The 18,012-nt window shown below is 40.9% G+C and overlaps 1 long non-coding RNA gene across 2 annotated transcripts; it reads right to left on the bottom strand.

The window, feature by feature from the left end:
* Positions 1–1,041: 1,041 nt before the first annotated feature.
* LOC139951464 (uncharacterized) lies at positions 1,042–8,626 on the bottom strand. 2 transcript variants are annotated; one of them, XR_011787777.1, is made up of 4 exons: positions 8,124–8,626; positions 4,199–4,330; positions 3,292–3,373; positions 1,042–1,196 (listed from the first exon to the last, which is right to left on the bottom strand). It is a non-coding gene; the product is annotated as an uncharacterized lncRNA (long non-coding RNA). The 2 variants fall into 2 exon arrangements; XR_011787778.1 differs by having other exon boundaries at positions 4,199–4,327.
* Positions 8,627–18,012: the final 9,386 nt, after the last annotated feature.

The following is an 18,012-nucleotide window of genomic DNA, read 5'->3' as shown; positions in this document are numbered from 1 at the left end:
AAGAATGACCCTAGCAGGACTGAGTAGAAAGTTTGGTTGCAATTTTCAATCTAACCTTAACAAGAAAAAGACACTGAACACATTTTGGTAACTGTCAAAGACCAGTCTTCTCACTTGGTGTATCTCAACATCTTGAACTCAACTGTTCATACTATGAAGTTGTGAGATAATAATGGGAGAAAACAACTCTTGTCACACGAAGTTGTGTGATTTCAGATGCCTGAATTTGAGACCTCAAAATCAGTTCTGAGGTCATGAAATCAAACTCAATTATTTCAGTGAGAATAACTTCTTTCTAAAAAAAACACATTACTTCAGAGGGAGCTGTTTATCACAATGCTCCCCAACAGCTCCCCAATGCTTGTTGCCAAAAAAGTTTTTATGCTAACAACTATTTTGAGCAATTACCAAAAGTGTCCAGTGCTTTTTTAATAAAATAATGTCAGAGCTACTCAGGACATAATAATAAGTGACAAATGCATGAAACGCCAATTTCACCATAGTTGCATACATGAGTGTTATAGACATAATAAACAGATTGTTTTTGAATTTGAAAACCATTAATACACACTACTTGAAAGTGTTATAACTTCACAAAATGTCACTACTTTTACTTCGAAGTCACACCAATTTTCGAAATGATAAATAAAACTTGTTTATCATAGAGTGTCGCTGCCGAGTGGTTGAGAGCATTGAATTCAAGTTCTGCCTGAATTCACCGGAGTGTGGGTTCAAATCCCGGTCGTGACACTTGTGTCCTTGAGCAAGATACTTTACTATAATTGCTTCTCTTCACCCAGGGGTATAAATGGGTACCTGCCAGGGTAGAGGTTGATATTGTGAATGAAAAGCTTTCGGAGCGCCACGGCAGCTCAGGGCTGTATACTCCCTAATGGGAGCTGAGAAAGATTAAAGGGATGTTTATTGGCTCAATGACCTGGGGACTAATGTAAAGCGCATTGATACAGTTTATTGTGAAATGCGCTATACAAGAACTTGTTATTATTATTATACCATTAGTTCAGGGTTGAATATCATACTTCCTGATTCCTCTAGGTGTCTGACCAATCTGAACTGTTGTTTCATTCATTTTATAAGAGGCTTGCTTTGATTGGCCAAGCGAGATTTCTTGTAGTGCTCCATTTGATTGGCTGGAAGGAGTACTCTCTTGCGAAGAAGTATGTGGTGCTGACTATCTAAGAAAAATAAAGAAATCCGACAGAAATATAGTAAATAATTGACTGGGTTTGTTTTGGTGTTAGCTCTTTTTCTTTTCCAAATTACCCTTGGTTGGCCTGCCTGGTATTAACTAAGAGTAATGATAAAACTAAAGTCTTGTAATGTGCACATATCCACCATGCTGGGTGTTCAAGGCGTAGTAAAAACCAAAAACAAAATTAAAGAAAACAGACACAACAAAATTAGCCCTAATTGAAAACCTGTGGCATAAGATAAGTTTTGATTAGATTTAAATTTTGTGGTACAAAGAAAAGATCCAAGATTAAGTGGTAGAGAGTGCCAGTACGACGCTGCACTGTTCCTCACTCCAAAGATTCGAGGAAGAAGCTGAGATGATGGGAATGCACACATCATGGGCAAAAACCAAGATCCAGAACTGTACCAACCTCCGCCAAACACCTGCTTCAGTCAACGTTGAGGGTAACTCTGTCCAAATTACACAGAAGTTCAGGTATCTCGACTGTGACATCCATTCCTCAGGCTCATCCTCCCCCGACATTCTCCGACGTCTTGGACTTGCCTCATCCACCTTTAGCCAATGAGATTGTGTCTGGAGGAACAAACGCCTGAAGCTCACAACCAAGCTGAAGGTATTTACTACCTGTGTCCTCCTCGTCATACTCTTTGGCTCAGAAACATGGACACTCCGGGCAGACGACACAGGAAGGCTCCAAGCCTTCAGCCCAAGTTGTCAACTTCATCACTAATGCAACAATCTCGGAGACCACCGTCATTGAGGACATCCCAGAGGATACACCTTCCCATGTGACCATTAAGCTGAATGTCGACGCACAGGGAAGATCCCGCCCCTGCCGACCTTGCAGACTTCGGGTCTGGGCATGGCAGCTGTGGTGAAGAGCATTAGAACCCATTGGTTTGGCAGCTTAACATCCCCATAAATGTATTAAGGGAATGATGATGACGATGATGATGATGATGATGATGATTATCCAGATGCATGGCAAAGCTGAAGAAAAAGACCTGTCACTCCATGAGTGTTGAGACTGGGGTTCAATGAGGAGAAGCATGGAACATGATCAAGGACTCCATGACGAAGTGTAAACTTGAAGTAATTCAGAGATATGGTGGGGAGCCTTGCCATGTCAATTTCCCCAAGTACACACTTTCCTGACCCGAAATTTGCTGCAAACGCCAGCAATTAAAAAAAAGAAGCTAGGATTAATCTAGACTTGTGGACAAGTCATTAAATCGGCCCCCCTGAGATAGTGCCCTCGCGAGATCATTGCTCTCACGCGAACTGATGGCTCCCGATTTTGACTCCTCAGCGAGTGGGGCCGATTTAAGGACTTGTCCACAAGTCTAGGAGTAATCTAGACTTGTGGACAAGTCGTTAAATCGGCCTCTCGCGCTGAGATAGGGCTATCGCGAGATCCCCGATTTCGACTCCTCATTTTGAGGAGTCGAAATTGGGGAGCCATCAGTTCGGGCGAGAGCAGTGATCTCGCGAGAGCACTATCTAAGCGCGTGGGGCTGATTTAACGACTTGTCCACAAGTCTGGGATTAATCCCGATCTAGAGTAAGGACAAGTATCTCATCCCAACTTAGGTAGGGTTCATTGTGTCATAACTAGCATGGTTACGGAATTTAACTCGTCCTAAGCCATTAGATTAATCCTAAGTTAGGAAGAGTTTGGTGAAATCAACGGCAGGTTATACTGTGTATCGCACTCTGTATGATGAACAACTAGCATTAAATGAGTGATTGATTGATTGATTGACTGATTAAAGTTATTTGGTTAAAAATACAGTAAGAACATGCCAAAAAAACACACACAACAACATGAGAAAAGACAATGAAATAAGATAAACCAAAATGTAACACAAGATAGAAATACTGCACAATTATAACCCCCAAAGATCAACCTTAAAATGTCAAAGACCAACAAGGTTTTATACCAATCTTCACAAACTATTATTTTGTCTGTATTTATTTTCTTTTTCTCTATTGTTACAAACAAGTACAGTACCATCAGCTATTGTTGTAATCCGAAGGAATTATATGAATTTTTTGGATTCGATTGTAAACAATACCTTCTTTAAAACTGTGGCAAGCGTATTGGGCAGTCTTCCCTGTACCAGTCTTTCCAAGCACGGTTCAAAGAAAGGCAAGGACCTGGAGATACAGATAAGAAGACGGATGATAAATTAGGAACACCCCCTGAATACAAAACTTTACAAGATATGTTGAAATAAAAATGAATAACGAAATAAATCACAGCAGGACTGGGCACCTATCAATGTGGTGGGTGTTAGTACTGAACAAAAAAAATAATGAGAGCAGAGAAATAAGTAAGTGAAAATCCTTGTAAAGAGAAGTTCATATGCTCATTAAAGGAAGTGGACACTATTGGTAATGACTCAAAATAGTTATTAGTATAACACCTTACTTGGTGACGAGTAATGGGGAGAGTTCGATAGTAAAGAACGTTGTGAAACATTGTGAGAAACAGCTCCCTCTGAAATGACATAGTTTTTGAGTAAGAAGTAGTTTTCCATGAATTTGATTTCGAGACCTCAGACTATTTGCTAACACGTGTCGGACAATCCTGCAATCAAATGGCAAGGATCAGCTTGGGTGTTATATAATATAAAACATTGCGAGAAACAGCTCCATCTGAAGTGACGTAGTTTAAGAGAAAGAAGTATTTTTCACGAATTTGACTTACAAGACCTCAGATTTAGAATTTGAGGTCTCAAAATCAAGCATCTGAAAGCACACAACTTCATGTGACAAGGGTGTTTTTTATTTCATTCATATCTTGCAACTTCGAGGACCAATTAAGCTCTAGTTTTCACATGTCTGTATTTTTATGCATATGTTTTGATACACCAAGTGCGAAGACTGTTCCTTGACAATTACCAATAGCGTCCACTGTCTTTAAAGCAGATAATATTCCTGCTTGATGCCCTAACACTCATAACAAGTATTTAGTCGTACCTGAACTGTTTTTCCCAATCCCATGCCATCTCCCAATATAGCACCCTCGCCCATCTTATAATGCTGGCACAAGAACTTCACTCCCTCCCTTTGGTAATCTCTCAAATATCGGTTGATAGTTACAATAACCTACTGGGTGGTCACAAAGAAAACAAAGATAGGATGAGTTGCTCATTGTTTTTCAATTACAAGTCATAAATGGTTTGTGAGTTTTGTCTAAAATTGCATCTAGTTACAAGAATGCCACTTGAAATAGCTAAGATGCAAGATGGAAAAACCTACATAGCACATGAAAACAATTACCATTACTAATAATTACAACAATCAAGCCTTATCAGCCAACACATTTTTTGTGTCGCCAGACACACATGGCCTGAAGGCCACTTCAAGTTATTGCCAACAAACAACTATTTTTCTACAGGATTAACCCTTTTACAGTCCATACAGATGTAGGCTTGTGTACATCATCTATCTGAAGCCTGGCTGGAATAGCAGAAAGCACTACCTCCCCAACTTTTATGAAGCAATTGTGGTTACATGTCTTGCTTAAGAACACAAGTGTAACATGTGTAATGACCAGGACTCAAACCTACGTACACTCTACTGATCTAACGCCAGAGCTTGAATCTGCCGCTCTTAAGTGCTAGGCCATTACTCGTTACGAAGTGAGGTTTTATGCTGATAATTATTTTGAGTAATTGCCAATAGTGTCCACTGCCTTTAAAGGCAGTGGACACTGGACACTATTGGTAATTACTCAAAATAATTAGCATAAAACCTCACTTGGTATTGAGTAATGGGGAGAGGTTGATAGTATAAAACATTGTGAGAAACGGCTCCCTCTGAAGTGACGTAGTTTTCGAGAAAGAAGTAATTTTCCACGAATTTGATTTCGAGACCTCTTAGTTTAGAATTTGAGGTTTGGAAATCAAGCATCTGAAGGCACACAACTTCGTGTGACAAGGGTGTTTTTTATTTTATTCATATCTCGCAACTTTGTTATTTTATGCATACAGATGTTGAGATACAGAAGACTGGTCTTTGACAACTACCAATAGTGTCCACTGTCTTTAAATGATGCTGCTAAATATTCATCATCTCTATCTGTATTTGTTAAAAACCTACATAACAGCTCAGTTCCTTGACTCTTTTTCAATAAGTTGTGTTGGCCTTGTCTCATCCAGTAGCCCAGAGCACTTTGGTCAAACGAACAAGGTACCAATAATTGAGTACAAGAACATTTACTGGATAACTTGACATAGTCAGATATGGATGTCTGCCGAGGCGCATGGACACACAACATCACATGAGCTGAATCAAACATTGTAGGTACCACCTGAAACCAAGTCGAAATGACCAGTAACGATATTCTTCGTTGAAGTATCAACCGCCAGACACGTCCCCCTCCCCCAAACATCGGAGGAACCACCTAAAACCATGTTGAAATGACCAAAATCAATATTTCCTATACAACGTATGAGTCGCCAGACAAATGTTTTGCTGCATTAGGCCCGCTAGACAACCCCCCCCCCCTCCCTGCCTCCTGGGTTTACCATCAGAGTAACCACCTGAAACCATGCTGAAATGACCACATTGAAGGAACCACCTGAAACCAAGTTGAAAAGATCAACAGCCAGACAAATCGTTCGCTGCATTTTGCCCCCCAGACACCCCCTCCCCCCTCTCTGGGTTAAACATCTGAGGAACTACCTGCAACCAAGTTGAAATGACCAACAACACTAATCTCCATACAAGTATCACCCACCAGATCAATTGTCTGCTGCATTAGGCCAGCCAAACACACCCCTCCCCGTCACATCGGAGGAGCCCTATGAAACCATGTTTAAATGACCCCAAAAAACTAATCCCAATACAAAGTAACCTCTGCTTTGCTGCATTAGGCCTGCCATGGACAACACCCCCCCCCCCACCCCCACCATCGGAACCACCTGAAACCAAGTTCAAATGACCAATAACACCATTGCCAATGAAAAGTATCAACCACGAGACAAATTGTCTGCTGCATTTTGCGCGCCCAGATACCTCCTCCGCCCCCTCCCTGGGTTTACCATCTGAGGAACTACCTCCCAGCAAGTCGAAATGACCAATAAAAACACTACTCTTCCAACCAGTATCAACAACCAAACAACATGTCTTCTGCATTAGGCCCGCCAGACACACCCCCTCCCTCCCCCAACATCGGAGGAGCTATCTGAAACCATGTTGAAATGACCAATAACACTATCCCAATGAAAAGCATCAACTGCTAGACAAATTGTCCGCTGCATTTTGCCCCAAAGGACACCCACCCCCTCCCCCTCTCTGGGTCAAAACCAAGTTGAAATGACCAATAACACTTTTCTCCATACAACATGTACAAGCATTAACTGCCAGACAAATTGTCTGCCGCTTTAGGCCCCCCCCCCCACCCTCGGAGGAACCACCTGAAACAATGTTGAAATGACCAAAAACGCTATTTCCTAAACAATGTATAAGCCGCCGGACAACTGTTTTGTTGCATTAGGCCCGCCAGACAACCACCCCCTCCTCCCCACCCCCTGGGTTAACCATCACAGTAACCACCTGAAACCATGTTAAGATGACCAAAAACAGTATACCGATACATAGTATCAGCCACCACACAATGTTTTGCTGTGTAAGGATGCAGACACCCCCCACCCAACATTGGAGTAACCTCTAGAAACCAAGTTGAATATGACCAGTAACACTATTCCCAATGAAAAGATCAACAGCCAGACAAATTGTCTGCCGCATTTTGCCTGCCAGACACCCTATATCCCCTCTCCCTGGGTTTACCATCTGAGAAAGTACCTGCAGTTGAAAATGACCAATAACACTATTCTTCATTCAAGCATCAACCACTAGACAAGTTTTCTGCTGCATTAGGCCAGCCAAACCTCCCCCCCCCCACATCAGAGGAGCCCCATGAAGCTATGTTTAAGTGACCCAAAACTCTAATCCCAATACAAAGTAGCCTCTGCTTTGCTGAATTAGGCCTGCCATGGAAAGCACCCCCCCCCCCCACCCTCCGAAGTACCACCTGAAACGAAGTTCAAATGAACGATAACAGCATTGCCAATGAAAAGTATCAGCCACTAGACAAATTGTCAGCTGCATTTTGCGCCCAGACACCCACCCCCCCCCCTCCCTGGGTTTACCATCTTAGAACACCACCCCCTTCCCCTCTCTTGGTCAAAACCAAGTTGAAATGACTAATAACACTTTTCTCCATACAAGCATTAACCGCCATACAAACTGTCTGCCGCTTTAGGCTGCCATACAACCCCCCCCCCCCCAACATCGGAGGAACCACCCGATGAAACATTATTGAAATTACCAAAAACACTATTTCCTAAACAACATACATGTATGAGCCGCCAGACAAATGTTTTGCTGCATTAGGCCCACCAGACAACCCCCCCCCCCCCCCCCGTCAGAGTAACCACCTGAAATCATGTTGAAATTACCAAAAAAGTATACCGAATACATAGTATCAGCGACCAGACAATGCAGACACCCCCCCCTCACCCAACATTGGAGTAACCACTTGAAACCAAATTGAATATGACCAGTAACTCTATTTTCAAAGAAAAGATCAACAGCCAGACAAATTGTCTGCTCTTTTTTGCCTGCCAGACACCCTCTATCCCCTCTCCTTGGGTTTGCCATCTGAGAAAGTACCTCCAACCAAGTTGAAATGACCAATAACACTATTCATCATACAATAAGTATCAACCACCAGACAAGTTTTCTGCTGCATTAGGCCTGCCAGACACATCCCCCCCACATCAGAGTAGCCTAATAAAACCATGTTTAAATGACCCACAACACTAATCCCAATACAAAGTAACCTCTGCTTTGCTCGATTGTTGACTTTGATGGATTTGAATCTTGTAAAAGTTACCTTACACTCAGCCACCTCATTGTATCCATTCTTCTGCAGGGTGTATTTTCCTCCAATTTCGTCGATTCTCAATCCCGACTGTGAGACGTCTCCCTACTTCGAGCCACCTTCTCACCGGACCTGGGCGAAGAACGCTTCTTCCTACACAGGGATGTCCTTGACACCTGTTTTGTCTTGGGCTTAAGAAAACGTCTTGAAAGTTTACTTGTGTGCGTGTTGACATTGGGATGTTAACGGCTACATTGGGATCTAGCTTGTAAATTCTGTAAGAAGAAAGACAGACAAAAATCAGTTAATTTCTTTTTTCAGAACTATAAAGTCTCCTGATGTATGAGTTAATACAAAACAAGCAATACACAACATTGTGGCTGGTATAAATATTATTGTTTCTTTATTTAAATAAAACTCCACCAACATAAAATAATTGTAAATGATAAAAGTAATATAACATATTTAGAAGTTTCAATAGGCCGATGGTTTACTACAACACATAGTTAAAGCTTTAGTTATATGCGTATTGTATAATAAATAACTAAAAACAATAAATTGTGTAATTTTATCCAACGAGATCATGAAAACAACGTTTGCACAGGAAAGCCAGCGTCAGGTCAGGGATGGATTCCTCAGAACACTCACTCATTGCTTCCTTAATTTAGTTTAGATAACAAAATGACACACCAGGACAGGTCGAACCATCACACTCAAAAAGAGCGGGAAACTTTCTAAGTCCAACTTCTTATCCAAATGCCATTTTTAATTACCCATTGATGTCAAATGCAAAATCTCGTTTGAGTAAAATAAGCTATGGGGGCCTACTTTATTTTATTTAATAACAAACAAGTAAATGTGGAACTTTCACCAAAATGTGAAAACAAATTGTGAAACTTTGTTGTAGTAGTTTTGTTTGTTGTGAAGAGTGAATATCAATAGATGTGTAAATTGGACCCCTTAAAGAAACTGAACACCTTTGGTTATTGTGAAAATTTGAACTCAATTGGTCGTCGAAGTAGTAACATAATGGAAGAAAAACACCCTTGTTTACACGATCTCTTGTGCTTTTAGATGCTTGATTTTGAGACCTTAAAACAAATTGTAAGTCCCGAAATCATTTTTTTGTTCATAAACTAGTGGAAAATTACTTCTTTCTCATTACTTCAGAAGGGAAAAATTTCTCAAATGTTTTAAACTATCAACAGCTCTCCATTGCTCTTTAACAAGTCAGTCTTTATGCTGACAGTGATTACCAATAGTGTCCAGTGCCTTCAGGGTCAACCTAATAATTCGCTATTAAAAGTACCATCAATTGGTTTCATATAAAGGCTTTGTACTACATATTTTAGTACTTTATACAATGTAACGAACGCTTGATTGTAGAATGAAACTATGGTTCTACTCTGGTTTTTCATTTAAAGATCACCAAGTGGTACTTTTAATTAAACATAGCATACAACATCAACTGAAATTATCTTCAAGTACGCGCTAATTCTCCAATCAAATTGGCAGAATGGAGTGGTGATAAAAACCTATATTGCACGGCTAATATCACTACCATGCGTCATGTGTGTTCTATGTCACGCGCCAAGTTTGCTTAAAGATAAATACGTTATCACACGCTCGCTCGTGGAAATACGGAAAATATAGCGCGTCTGCGTCCCATATCCAACTCGGCCTTCGGCCTCTTTGGATATGGAACGCAGAGGCGCTATATTTTTCCGTATTCCACTCGCGCTTGTGTGATAACTTATATAATAAGATACTAAAAGCTTTAAGCTCAATACTCTACAGATCTGAAACAGCAATAACATTTCATAAACCTCCCCCAGAATAGATAGCATAGAATAATAACTTTCTAGAAGTTTGAGTCCAGACACCAATTGTAAAACTATAGTTAAGTTCGGGAAACAAATAAAATGCAAAAACAAACAAAAACCAGAACCTTAAAAATAAAACAATAATGCTGAAAAATACTGATACTGATAACGCACTGCAGGCCAATTTCATGTAGCTGCTTAAACAGACAATTTTGCTTAACATTTCCTTGTCTGCTGAGCAAATTTAAGCAGGAAACAAGCAAAAGATGGACCATGTGACATGGTTCCTTGCTGGTATCTTTTTAGTCTGGTAACAAGAAATGTGTTTGTGCCATGGAGTTATATATACGAACTAGAGGGCACACGAGCGATGCTTCGTGCACAAAGGCCACGGGACCGCAAGATGATAAGCGCATCATTCTGCACGCGCGTTGAATACGAAATACATGTTTGAATTTTTGTATTGAACGCTCACGCGATGCTGTTTGTTCAACTTACAAAATGGCCGCACAAACACACGCTGTGAGATAGCTGTGTTGTCAACTTAAAAAATGGCCGCCTGCTCGCATACCGGGGCGCGTATATAGGTCAGTGCGCGCTCTAGTTCTTATATAAAACTCTACGGTTTGTGCTTGCTAAAAGTAGCTATATGAAATTGGGCACTGATGTTAATGCTACTGTACAAGTACATTGCATGGTTTGTTAATACTATCACAGGTAGTACGCATCTTAGTTAAAAAAAAAACCAATAAGGACTGAACACGTTTGGTTTTTGTCAAAGACCAGTATTCTTACTCGGTGTATCCGAACATATATGCATAAAGAAACAAGAATGTGGAAATTTGGACTCAACTGTTCATTGAAGTTGCAAGAAACTGATGAAAGAAAAAATCACCCTTGTTGTATAAAATAGTGTGCTTCTGGCCAATTTTTATACATATTATTTTAGTGAGAAATTATCTCTTTATAGGAAGTCGTTTCTCACAATGTTTTATACTATCAACAGTCTTCCGTTGCTCGTTACCAAGTAATGTTTTATGCTAAGAAAGGCCTATTTTGAGTAATTACCAAATGTGTACAGTGCCTTTAAAACAGTAAGTTAACTTTGTTCCTTGTTATAAGTTTTGCTTTTTATACAAACCCTACTATCCCATATAACATCATATAATTGTTTTAATTTGTTGTTGTATTCATGCCCTTATGGAAAGGGTCTGCTTTGTGTATGGCATCCTGTCACATAATTTGATATTAACAAGTCCACGGTGCTAACTCATTTAGGGGTCAGCACTGCATACCAGTTGATTATGAGTAATGGGGAGAGGGTGATAGTATAAAACTTTGTGAGCTCAAATTTTCTCAGGTTTGTTATTTTGTGCATATGTTGAGATACACCAACTGTGAAGACTAGTGTTTGACAATTACCAATAGTGTCCAGTGTCTTAAAAGCCAAGTTAAATAATTATACATCTGAGGTGGTTTAATACATTTTAAAGCAACTGGTACAATTGTAGCGTCATTGTTGCAGTTAATATGTATAAAACTCAAGGATAACAAAACAATAAAACCTAATTAAAAAACTTCGGGATTGACGCCTTCTTCCGGTACTTTCTTATGGCTGATGCTTCTGGTGTGATGACCAGGAAACGCTGCAGAGAGCTCATCACCTTGGGATTTCTGTGGTGAACCCCAAGGTGATGGGATGACAGCATCTTTTCTTGGAGATTTCTCCGTTGATCGTGTTGGCGATGGAGGCTCTGAACCGACTGACTTTGGTGAAGCATTACCAAATTCATCACTGTGACAAAAATGACGTCGTCTGAGCGACTGGACTTCAAAATGGTTGACCTCACCAGTCTTATCGGACCTCTCCTTAGGATTTTGCTTGGTGACCACCTGAACCTCAAGATTCCCATTGGTGTTCTGGTCGGCAGACTATGGGGCTCTCTTGATGGGCTTGGGTACCATCACTATGGACTATGATGACAGGTGTTTTGGATGAGGCCTGTTGAGCTGCTCACAGTTTGAATCATACTCCCAATCAATCAAGTCAAGCGCCATCTAGAGGCTCGAGCCTGCTCAGTGATTTTTCTCCAGATGTTCCGGTCCAGCATGAAGGAGCGTAGTTCTTCAGCGCTGGTCAAGCCGATGTCTCATTTCAGTGTGTCTAGGTAGGAGAGTCATCTTCTCCCACGAGAAGCCTTGCCTTGGGTGGGCTCCCAGAGGATGATTGGGCAAGGGGCAAGCTCTGAGTGGCGGACACAGTGCCAAGCAAGCTTGAGGCGGCGTTCACGGATCTTCTCTGTAGCCTTTGGCCAGCCATTGGAGTTTCTCATGTGGTCTTGCCAGGGGATGTTTAGGGTCATACGCTGCATCCTGGTGTAGCAACCATCCAGAGACTTCTCCATCCTGGTGGTTAGGGTCTAGGTCTCATCTCCGTATAGTAGCACTGACTCCACTGTTGTGACAAAAGGTGATCTTTTCACTCCCACTCCAGCGCTGCTGCGTGCTGCAGATGAAAATAAACATTACACAATAACTTTACATTTCTAATACAAGCAATTTGGAAAGAAACAACAAGAATTTTCACTACTGGCCCTACAATTATTTATTGTTAATAGGGTTATGGGTCAGTCAGTTTTTTAAACCCAGGATTTGAGCTGCCTCTAGCCATCGGGCTAGCTCGGTGGTCTAGTTGTAGGACATCTGCTTTAGCAATGCAAAGGTCGCGCGTTCAAATCCCACTCGAGTGATTTGCATATTATATTTGTTTTCACAGGGTACAGTGGTTAAAACACATCAGTGTAAAGGTTAAAAACAAATTATAAACCCAGAAATGGTTCAATTAATAAATGCATTCTCATTCAGGGACAATCGATAAAAGGAATGACGATCTCAAAAACAAGTACAAAGTTATATCTTTAAAGGGTTTTGGTACCTTTTGTATAACAATTTTGACATTACATAAATCCCTATGCACTGTGAATGATGTACATGTATTATACAATTTTAGCAACATTAGTTTTAAAGTTTTACGAAGAAAACAAAAGGCAAAACCAAACAGCAAGGTTTTCAGGAGAGTAGCGTAAATACGTTTTACATGCTAAGATCACTTTTGTTTCATGAAACGAAAACTACTTTCATAATATTTTTTTACTCATGTCTCAAAACTTACAACCTCAGCAAGGCAAGTAATATTTTAGAAGCCTTCTACCACCATTATCTTCAAACCGGATAGTTTAATGTATATCTGTTGACATTGAGTTTTGTGTTGTACAAAAGGTATCCAAACCCTTAAGTACGGTGTTGCTGAGATGTAATCTTGAATAAGAAAAAAAACAGTGTCTCTTACAGAGTCTTCCTCCGCTTCCTGTTATCCTTCATTTGACTCTCCAGCTCAGCTCTTTTGCTCTCTTGGGTTTTGTGCAACTGAGAAAATGAGAAAACATTCATAATGTTATAATTTCTTTAGAGTGACCATTAGCATCGGCGTCAATCTGTCTTAAAAGATGGGGGAGGAACATTGTTAGTCATACCATCTACGGCGTGGGGTCCCGCCTCGCTTAAGAGCCCCAGGAAAATTTTAAGGCCATTTATGCTCTCTAGTGCAATCTTATGAGTCTGAGGGAAGATGTGCCCCATCTGAGATCTTGGAAATTAATGGCTATTTCGAGCTATGACAAATGATGCACCATTTAAATGCTATCCTGGTTATTAGCTAAAAACCAACTCAGTTATAGCTGCGTATACAAATTATTTCTACATATAATGCTCAGACGGCGGTTCATTCCTAGCATCGTCAAGGGTGGATTAAGACAGGAAATTCTATAAAGGGGGTGGGGGCTTGTTGGTAGGGCAAACCAATTAAAGATGGAGCATGCTATAAAGCGGAATGCAAAACCCTTTTTCGGCCTGGGGAAAACTTTGCATTCTAGATGTTCTCTGGTGCAAACTTAGGCCAATAGGCAAAACGAATGGAACAGAACATTTATAAAGCCTTTTAAATGTGAGCAGCAGTTGTATATAACCTTTTTGGTTAACATCATCTTCATGTGCGGATCTATTAGCATGCTCGTGTGAAACCTTTACGGCGTGGGTCGGGCCCGTTTAAGGGCCTGGGAACAGTTCACATTCTAGATGCTCTGTGGTGCAATCTTAGGGCAAATGTCAACAAGAGGCAAAAAGAATGGAATAGAGCAAAGCCTTTAAAATGTGAGCAGCAGTAGAACCTTTTGAGTTAACAGCATCTTCAAGTACGGATCTACATACATGACACAAGTTGTAGGGGGCAAATGAGTCCGGGCTCGCCTAAAGACTCTGGACACTATTGGTAATTTTCAAAGACCAGTCTTCTCACTTGGTGTATCTCAAAGTGCCTAAAATAACAAACCTGTGAAAATCTGAGCTCAATCGGTCGTTGCGAGATATTAATGCACAAAACAAAAAAACACCTGTCACACAGAGTAGTGTGCTTTCAGATGCTTGATTTCGAGACCTTGCATTCTAAATCTGAGATCTTGAAATGAATTTCATGAAAAATTACTTCTTTCTCGGGAACTACGACACTTCAGAGGGAGCCGTTTCTCGCAATGTTTGATACTATCAACCTCTCCCCATTGCACGTTACCAAGTGAGGTTTTAGGCTGATAATTATTTTGAGTCACTACCAATAGTGTCCACTGCCTTTAATCAGGCCTGGATCCTAGATGCTGTTTGGCTTCTCACACTAATGCTCAAACGTTGACAAATTGCACCTCCCCCTTGAAACAGTGGAAGGGACTATCCCCCAACCCCACCCCCCCCCCCCCCATTTTTGAAGGGTGGAGGGCATAAACTCAAATGTTTGCTGTAACTAATGACTTGTCTTTATCTTGAAACTCAAGTATTGCACCGTATAAGACCAAACCCTGTGTCCCGTCAATGGCATCAATCATAATGTTTGAGCATTCGTGTGAGAAGCCAAATAGCATAGGGTCCAGGCCCGCTTATAGACGATGTGACCTATGTTTACATTCAAACCACCCTCTGTTGACAAAACACTCTATACGTCATGTTTCGCCGGGCACCTGAGTTGCGCAGTCACAGTAAGATTGCGTACACTTTCTCGCTGGCTGCCAAAACACAAAGGTTTTGCCCGGCAGTATGCGCGCGAATCATGTTATGGTTTTCGTGTGATGTCAGAGGTCACATCGTCTATAGGCACGGGAAAATTCTGCATTTTAGATGCTCTGTGGTGCAATCTTCGGTCAATTTTGAGAGGGGACGTTTGATATAGTGTCCCCCACCCTTCTAAAAAGTTGTGTCATCCTTAGCCCCCAGGATTAATGCCCATGGCGAGACACAGGGTTGGTCTTACACAGTGCAATACTTTGGCTTCATGATCAAGGTGGTCAAAAAGATGGGGGGGGACATTTGATATTGTGCCCCTCTCCCCTTGTCACACCCCACCCCCACCTATTTGATGCCCACCACCATTAGTAGAATTTGAAACTTTGTATGGTGGAATTATAACTATAAGAACATTTTGTGATAACACCGTGTGAGTCTCTTTTTGAATAGTGTTGGTTAGGAAAAGAACTATTGGTTAAAGACTCATGTTTCTATTAATATACGCTGATCATCTACAGGAGAAAAATCATAAGACTGTACTTACTGTTTGTCTAGACGCTACTGCTCGCCGAATGTACTTCTGTAGGGCTTCTCTACGCAACCTACAATAGCCAACAAATATCGGACAAATTTACATCAGCTGCTGTTAAACGAAGAAATTCAGTCTGAATGATCTACATGTGTAGTTGCATGTTTTGTGTGCATTTGATCACTAGGCATAGTTAATTTTTTACAGTATTACATTTAACAATCACCAGTTTCTTAAAAGCTCAGAAATGCCTAGTTCATTTTGATGGGCCATAATAAATAATTTGCAGATATTAATTACCTATTTGTCTTTTTAAAGACAAATTTGTCTTTTTAAAGACAAATAAAGCACTTGTATTTTAATCCAACGAAGTCTTTGGGGGAAAAAAGTACCTACATGTGAGGTGAAACTAAACATGGATTGGAAATCACTAACAAGGCAATACTTTTTTTAGAAACCTCTTTCATCAGTGAAAAGGGTACAAAAGAATTTAGGCATTGCATGGTGAGGTATCAATATATATTTGGTTTGCGGTAACAAACACCATGTGTGTTTCTACTTGCCAGGTAGAGTTTGTTCTTTAGAGAACTGTCTTGCTTTATTTTACTACCGCAAAGAGTAGAATATCAGATTTTGGGGAAACTTGTTCTGAAAAGAACTGTCCTGCTTTGTAAATATACCCTGGCGCAGGTATAGAAAATTGGCTGGGACAACTACTTTAGCTTTATAGGATCATAATTAACCGCACTACCCCGGAGTCAGTCTCTTGACGATGACTAGAGCAAGCTAGTCAAAATGTTGAGACCAATTCAAGAACTGAATAGTGATTTGGTTCCCTATTGGGCAATCCCTATAGGCTTCTGCTTGCTTTTTGTTGATATGTCTCTAATTATTTTACTAATAATGCAAAAGTTATACATTTCTACTTATTGTTGCTGTGTGTTTTGAAGTTTTTAAAGCCTGGGTGAATAAATAAATAAACAAATAAATAAACTACTTGATGGATTGGTATTGGACGAAAATTAAGTACAGTTTCAATAAAAAGGGACAAAGCTTTATGGAAAGATTTCTCCAAATGTAATAACCTGTGTGGAGCTCTTGGTTGTCTCTTAGTCTTTTATCCATATGCTTCAAGTCCTCTGCATTGTTCTCACTAAGCCTCTTCCTTGATTCAACCTCTTCCCTGCAAACAGCCAATCAAAACAAACAAAGCTCGGTAAATAACACCAAACTCACAAATCTCAACTCATGTTAATCCGGCATGGTTAGGCCTGTCGTCTTCTTGATACTCCAAGGGTTTATGAAGATGCACCAAAAATTCAATCCATACTCAGTGATACTGCCTCTTGAAATACATAATTCTAAAAACACCCCCTTTCTGGAGCTCCGGCCCTGGCCCCACGCGTCGACCTGGTATTCTTTTAAAAGGTAAGAGCCCATAATTTAATAACAACAAGTATGCTAGTAGCTGGGTTAAACAACAGAGGAACTGCAGTTGAAATGACCAGATAGAGAAAGGACCAATAACACTATAATTAATACCAGTAACAGCCACCAGACTTGAGATTTGCTGAATTGGGCCCGCCAGACACCCCCCCCCCCTCTCTTGGGTTAAAGATCTGAGGAACCACCTAAAACCAAGTTGAAATGACCAATGATGACACTATTCCCAATACCAGTATCAGCCGCCCTACAAAAAAATTGCTGCATCCAGGGGCCTGCCAGACACCCCCCGCCCCCCGGGTTAAACATCAGAGGAACAGCCTGAAACGCAGTTGAAATGACCATAGAGAATTAGGACGATTAACACTATTCTTAATACCAGTATTCAGCTGCCTGACAGAAGTTTTGCTGCATTGGGCCCGCCCGACACCCCCCCCCCCCCTACTTAAGTTAACATCAGAGGAACCACCTCTAACAAAGTTGAAATGACCAATGACACTATTCCCCAAACCAGTATCAGCCGCCTGACAAGGTTTTTGCTGCATTGGGCCCGCCAGACTCCTCCTATCCCAACCCCCAGGTTAAACATCGGAGGAGCCACATAAACCAAGTTGAAATGACCAATAACACCATTCCCTATACAAAGTTGGGGGGGGGGAGGAGCAGAGCGTCTGCCAGGCCAAATGCAGCAAAACATTTGTCTGGCGGGTGACACTTTGTTTTTGGAAAAGTGTTTTTGGTCATTTCCACTTGGTTGCAGGTGGTCCCTCCGATATTATGTTAAAGGGGCGGAGGAGCGGGATGTCTGCAGGCCTAAGCAATTTGTCTAGCAGTTCATACCTGTGGATGTAAAGGGTTTTAAACCAGAAAGGGTTTTCAACCTATTACAGTTGCTCAGATCTCTTGGTGTTATCTCCTTTCATAAATTTTGAACAAAAGGTTGTATAAACCTAGAGTTTTCAAAGTAGCAGAGTATAGCCTTTGCTCTTTTCAGATTTCC

This window comes from Asterias amurensis, chromosome 19 (genome assembly GCF_032118995.1).
Source record: "Asterias amurensis chromosome 19, ASM3211899v1".
NCBI lineage: Eukaryota > Metazoa > Echinodermata > Asteroidea > Forcipulatida > Asteriidae > Asterias > Asterias amurensis.
The sequence above is the reverse complement of the archived record's forward strand: the minus strand, read 5'-3'. Positions and strand labels throughout refer to the sequence as shown.